Genomic DNA, 6,000 nt, shown 5'->3' on the forward strand with positions numbered 1-6,000 from the left:
GTTTAAGCGTTTGCATTCAGCCTCACAAGTAATCCTTTTTGTTACTTTATGGCAGATTTATTTTGGTCTGCATTTGATATGGTTGATAAAAGGCTGAAACCTGCAAACCAGATTTTAGTGAGGTGTGTTTGAGTGTTTTGTTTTAACATGGTGAAGATGTAACGTTCCTAAATGGTCCATACCCTGGACTTAGTTAACCATGTGGCTCTGTTTCATGCCCACTATCTGCTGGGAGATCCCTTCTAGCGCACTTCAGGACCAGAAATTACAGCAAGCAACAAGAGGCAATGAGGATCAGTCATTTAGTGCAAAAATACTCGGATCAATAAGTGCAGTTTTATCTGCACAATGCATTTCAGTGCTACCTGCAACAACTTAACGCCAAATTGCATCAACAACCTCGTATTAACTGGAGACCGAACATCTTTTTTTGTCTGTTTTCATTCACATTGACTCTTTAAAGGTCTTGTTTTCTTCTCAGCAGTCACTTACATGTAAGGCTTCTGTTTTATGCTTTCTCTTTTCACACTCTGTCGCCACATCCCAAGTACTAATGTGCAGGGGTATCAAATCGTGCAAAATTGAAATGCACAAAAGGGGCATGTATCTTTTGTTTGGCTGCACGTTAAAAACAAGGACTGCTGTAGACTTTTGATATGAAACTCTTTGATCAGGTGGCTAATAAGGCACTGTTGACATTGCTTTGAGTGAAACGTTTTGTTTGTTCTTTTGAGTGTCCATTTATATTTTACATGTAAGAAACATTGTAAAATGAAATCAGCTTGCATAACAACTAACCCATTTTCTTTTCTTTCAAAAGAGAAAATTGTTATTGCCAATCTAAAATATATATTTCTAAAAGTAAACCAGGCATGTAAAATGAAATTCATTCGTTTTCTGTACTTGCTTAATCCTTGCATGCAACATGCAAACTACAAACAAAATGGCGCCAATCAGGATTCAAAACCAGGACTCTCTTGCTGTGTGGCAACATTGCAAACAACTGCTCCACTGTGCAGCACAGTGAGGTGAAATGCTCTGTTGAAATATTATTTTATGTGCATGAATTAAAAAGTCTGCACAAAAATGGACATGAAAGACTGGACAAAAGGTAGGTCCTAAGTAACACACATTTTCTCTGTTTCTCTCCCACTTTCAGACAGACACACACAGGTCGGCATCCACTATTTCAGTCATCCCAAGCGCCAAAATGAGTTTTACCGCCTCTGGGAAGGTGTTGAGACAATCAAACCATGCAGGGATTAAAAAAGATTAATACACAGCACAGGAAATTAAACTTCAGCAACTTTAACGATATTCATGAGAGCAGCTCACTTATTCCCAACAGGCAGGCACTTTTAATAAGCAAAGAATACTGTAAGGAGCCCAAAAGCTATCAATCAATCAGGGCGATATGCAATTTGAATTCTGAGAATTGATAAAATGCCAGGCTTCTCTTAGCGTATTGCTTTTTGTTAATGCATTACTTAAAATATACGTCTCGGCCTTCTTGCTGTTGGCAAATTTAATGAGTACATCAGATTAGACGTTACTTAATTTAACTAATTTAGGTGTTTTTTTTTTTATTCAGCCAGCAAATAAAGAAAAATGAAGTAGTTCTCAGAAGTTAGGTTGTGGAGTAAAAATTCATTTTTGCTTTAACCTGGGTGCCTCCAGGTTGTTTTTAAAAGGGGTGACCATATAGAGCTATATATATTTCTGAGGTGGCACCCCAAAACAAATAGATACAAAATAAAACTTGTGTTAAAAATTGTTGCACCAAGGGGACAAAATAAATGGATAAATACAAATTCAGCTCTGGGTAAATTACCCATTTACACAATGTGTTAAACCCTTTTCATTGTTAATATTTCTTCCCTTCCTATTATAGTTTGGTACAATTAGACAAACAATTTCATATTAACATACTTAAACTATTGTCTATTAGTTATGTTTCTTTAAAGTTAAGTATTTCCATGAATCATAGAAATAAATAGTAAGAAATTGTTCCAATGTCACATAAAATTTGATTGAATTGTATAATGTTTGTGTGAAAAATCGTGTCACACCTAATTTTTATTTATCTTATCCCCATTTGGGCCGGATCTGAGTCTGTCGACCCCTTTGCTAATTCGTAACACCCATGTAGTACCTATGCATTGCCATTCCTTTCCTTCCTATGTCTATTTTGTTCCTGTAATCAAAAGATTATGTACACATCTACTCAAGCCATGTGGTATGTGTTCATTTTTAATTTTAGTTAAGTATTTCATAAATTATGAAGATAACAATAAAACTGATCAGATATCACATATCATATTTTGTGATACATATGTATTAAGCCCTATTCCCATTTCTATAGGTGTTGACAGCCGTTTGAGACTGGTGCCTATGAAAGATGACCAAGCCAAAATAACACAGAGCGACCTTCTGCTTGTAGATAATATTCATGCAAATAAAACCAGCCATAAAACCAGATTTGCTTATAGAAACTATAAGTAGAATCAAGAACATCACTTTAAATCGTTTGTTGTCAAAATAGTACGAAACAACCCCCTGCCGGATGCAAACGAATGCCTGGTCAGAATATCAGAGCTCCTGTAGCAGATGGCTTCTTTTCCCACTTAAAAAAGTCAAGTACGAAACAAACAAAAGGTATAAAATGGCCACTACTCTAAACTAAAACTAAAAATTATTTTATAACAACAAACCATTCATGCATAACATAATCTATCAGGGGGGAGGGCAAAGAGGTGGCTTATAGGAGTGGACACTGTTCCCCACTGCCCTCTCCTTCATAGTTTTAACTTCTTAACTTCTTCTACCAATCTCTCTCATTTCTGATTAATAAAGAGAGGTCAAACATAAGGAAAGCCTTAGAGACACAAAAGTCCAAAGGAACATCTAGCAGTAAGCCAAAAGATAGAAAGGCAGAAAAACATCTCCAAACTCCAAAAGTGACCCAGATATTGAAGATTTCCCGCCTTCCCATTCTATTCTCCTATGCTTTTGTCCAACCATCATGTTGAGTTAAGACGAGCATTATGCTGGGAGACTATTTGTTTAGGTGAGGAGCAGCCACAGAGCTAATATGAGCACAATTTGCTCAGCAGGTCATAGGCGCGGAGTGGAGGAAGTAAATGAGGCAGTTCTGTCCCCCCGGGTGCAGCTCCTGTCTCATACATCACTGGATGTTTTATTCAATACAGCCAGGAAGGACTCGATGGCAGGTGCCCTGACTGTGGGGGCGCCGGCCGGCCCTGTTGCTGGAGGAGGAGGGGGGACCTTCCCTATTACATTCAGCCAGCGAGCCCTGTCTGCAGGGCTACGAGACAGAGCATGACGGGAGCCAGCCAGAGGAAGATCAATTTGGAAGGATGCTTGTACAGTCTAATGATAAAACACACTTGGTGCAGCTTTTTTTTTTTTTTTTTCTTTCATTGCACAGTCAGCATAATGTGAAGCTCGTCTCTGCGTAGCGTGAGCAATGAGGCTAAATATTGCAAAGCAACCTCAGCAAGCCGGCGAGGCTCAAAGTTCAGAGTCTGACTTTTATTAACACGCATTTATATTCCAGGAAAGGCGTGAATTTTAGATGTACACTATAATAACCAGCCCCGTGCAAAGGAGGCATCTGCAGGAATGGCCACATTCTCGCTGCAGACCTCGGAGCATTAAGAAAAGTTTTACACACGCATCCCAGTACATTTTATGATTTCCCCGGATAAAAGCCTGCCACACAATATATGTTAGAAAAGATCTATGAGTGAAAAATGTATAATCACACCAGACAGCACAGCAGTGACGCACGGGGGCGTACAGACAGATGAAAAATTCGCACCTTTTGCTCTGAGCCGCAATCTCTCTCTCTCTCTCTCTCTAAGTGCCAGGGCAGTGCCTGTGGTGCACTGCCCTCCACAACACGCTTAATTGCTACCCTTACATGAAAAAGCCCCAATATTACAACATCAAAGCATTTCCTAAAGCTATTCTGTTCTCTAACAACGCCGCGTTTATTCTGGGTCACTCATGGAAACAAAGGCATTAAATCTGAAACACCGGTATGTTGGGTTCCTTTCTTCTAAAATAGTCCATCCAGACAGAAGAAAAAAAAACAAAAACATTTAGGACAGAACAAAAATGCAAAATATACTTACCATAAATTTTTCTTTATTGCAGACTAGAACTCCATGCAACCTCTAAGCAATCTGCCTCATTCTTCTTTGGGCCAAATTAAAAAGGATTCATCCCGCTTCTCCAAGAAATCCAGCTGCTGTTGCTCCTCTGCAAATATTCAATGCTGACTAAGTTTATCCCAGTCTTCCAGTGGTATGAAATAAATTAAAAATTCCACACTCTCACCTTGAGCATGCAAAGTTAATAAGCTGCGCCGCTTTTATTTCTCTGTTGTATTTGCTCGACTCGGCTGTCGATAGAATGTGGAGGTTAAGAGCGCAGGTCGACGGAGTCGCTCAGGAGCGTCCTCGCAAGGATTGCGCACCGAGAAGCGCTTCTCGTTTTCAGCGTTTAGCCTCTGAAAGCAAAGTGAGAGGAACGACTCGCTATTTTCTCTCGCTTGAAAATACTTCCAAACAATGAAAAACTGGACTCTTTAACGCAGTAATCCAAAATCCAGCGCTGTTACGCATGGGTCCGTCTCCTTCTTATGGGCAATTTCTAAGTAAGAGTACAAACATAAATGTTTAGGAATATTATTTAGGCAATTGTGTTAAAATACCCTGAAACAAAAAACAGGCAGGGCCAAAGCAACAGTCTAACATATCCTAAACTGATGCAAAAAAAAAAAAAATCCCGGCGAAAAGGCTCTGCTCCGTCCGTCACTTTCTCTGAGGGGCTCGGCAGCCTTCTCTCAGCTCTCAGATGCGTTTCCTCCGGAATCAGGCGTAGATTTCCAAATGCGATCTTTGTAGAAACCAAAGTAGCAAAACTCAATCAGCCTATCCTTGGTGTTTAAACTAAATTTAGAAACTGCTCTGTCTAAATAAAGAGCTAACTGCTTGAGGCAGCTCCGAGTACGCGGTCCTGCCCTTCTGCCGAGCCGCCGAGACTGACAATAACCCGGAACGCTGCAGACTGTCAGGCTGCTCAGACCGCCTACCGACCAATCACCGAGCTCAGGGAAAAGACACATTCCCACGGGTTGGCCAATCATCTGTAATTGAGGGCTGTTACCATAGAGATGCTCCGGCGTCTTCGCGTCTGAAACCACGTTGTTTATATACGCGGAAGATAACAAAAAGGAGAAAGATTTGATATAAATTGCAGTGACAGGATGGAGTTCGAGATCTTTGATCACTCTTTTAAACAACGCAACGTTTGAGCGCTTTTTCAGTTCCCTGGCCGAAGGTTGAAGGCACCATCTTCGGACCTGGGAGAGTCCAGTAGGCTGTCCTGGTTTGTGACTGGTCTGCAGGGAGAAATAAAAACCTAGTGAGAGCTGAATGAGGTATGATTTTTCAGCTTAATGAATCTAAACTGGTGATATTAGATTGTCATTAATAGGTTTAAGTATCCTATTAGGCAAAACATTCCTAATAAAACAATTTAATACATTTTTAATGGGTAGCGTCCTAAGAGGTACTTTTATTGGCCCTGAAAATGTTAGGTATTAATGTACCGTGAGACCATGATGGGTCCTTTGAACACTATTTCCACCATTAATGTGACATTCATCTTGTATTTAGATAAAGCAAAAGAAAAGAAGAACCTGTGCAACCTAATACTTTGTTGACGCACCTTTTGATTAAGTGGGAGCTTTCATTCTTCTTCAGTTCATACAATAATTATATTGAATCTGGATGAAGTCCAGCTGTCCTTGCAGGAATTTCTTCACGTTTGCTTATTTGCATTCTTCAGCTATATCTCATTTGTACAAAGGTAACAGTCAGGGGAATGAGGACAAAGGTAAATCTACAGCATTACAAAACACCCTCACACAGTAAAGATATTTCTCTGTAATATGAGAAAATATGAGACAAC

At 39.8% G+C, this 6,000-nt stretch overlaps 1 protein-coding gene across 2 annotated transcripts in view; it reads right to left on the bottom strand.

Moving 5' to 3' along the window:
* The window catches only part of fam222aa (family with sequence similarity 222 member Aa), a 65,308-nt gene extending 60,257 nt beyond the window's left edge, over positions 1 to 5,051 (bottom strand). The window contains exons 1-2 of one of the 2 annotated variants that reach the window (XM_047381307.1): positions 4,363 to 5,051; positions 4,158 to 4,284 (exon numbers count right to left, since the gene is read on the bottom strand). The gene's annotated coding sequence lies outside the window, so the exon portion shown is untranslated. Of the gene's footprint in view, positions 1 to 4,157 lie in introns of both variants that reach the window. The other variant, XM_047381308.1, reaches the window with a different exon arrangement.
* Positions 5,052 to 6,000: the final 949 nt, after the last annotated feature.

Source organism: Girardinichthys multiradiatus, chromosome 12 (assembly GCF_021462225.1).
Source record: "Girardinichthys multiradiatus isolate DD_20200921_A chromosome 12, DD_fGirMul_XY1, whole genome shotgun sequence".
Classification (NCBI taxonomy): Eukaryota; Metazoa; Chordata; class Actinopteri; order Cyprinodontiformes; family Goodeidae; genus Girardinichthys; species Girardinichthys multiradiatus.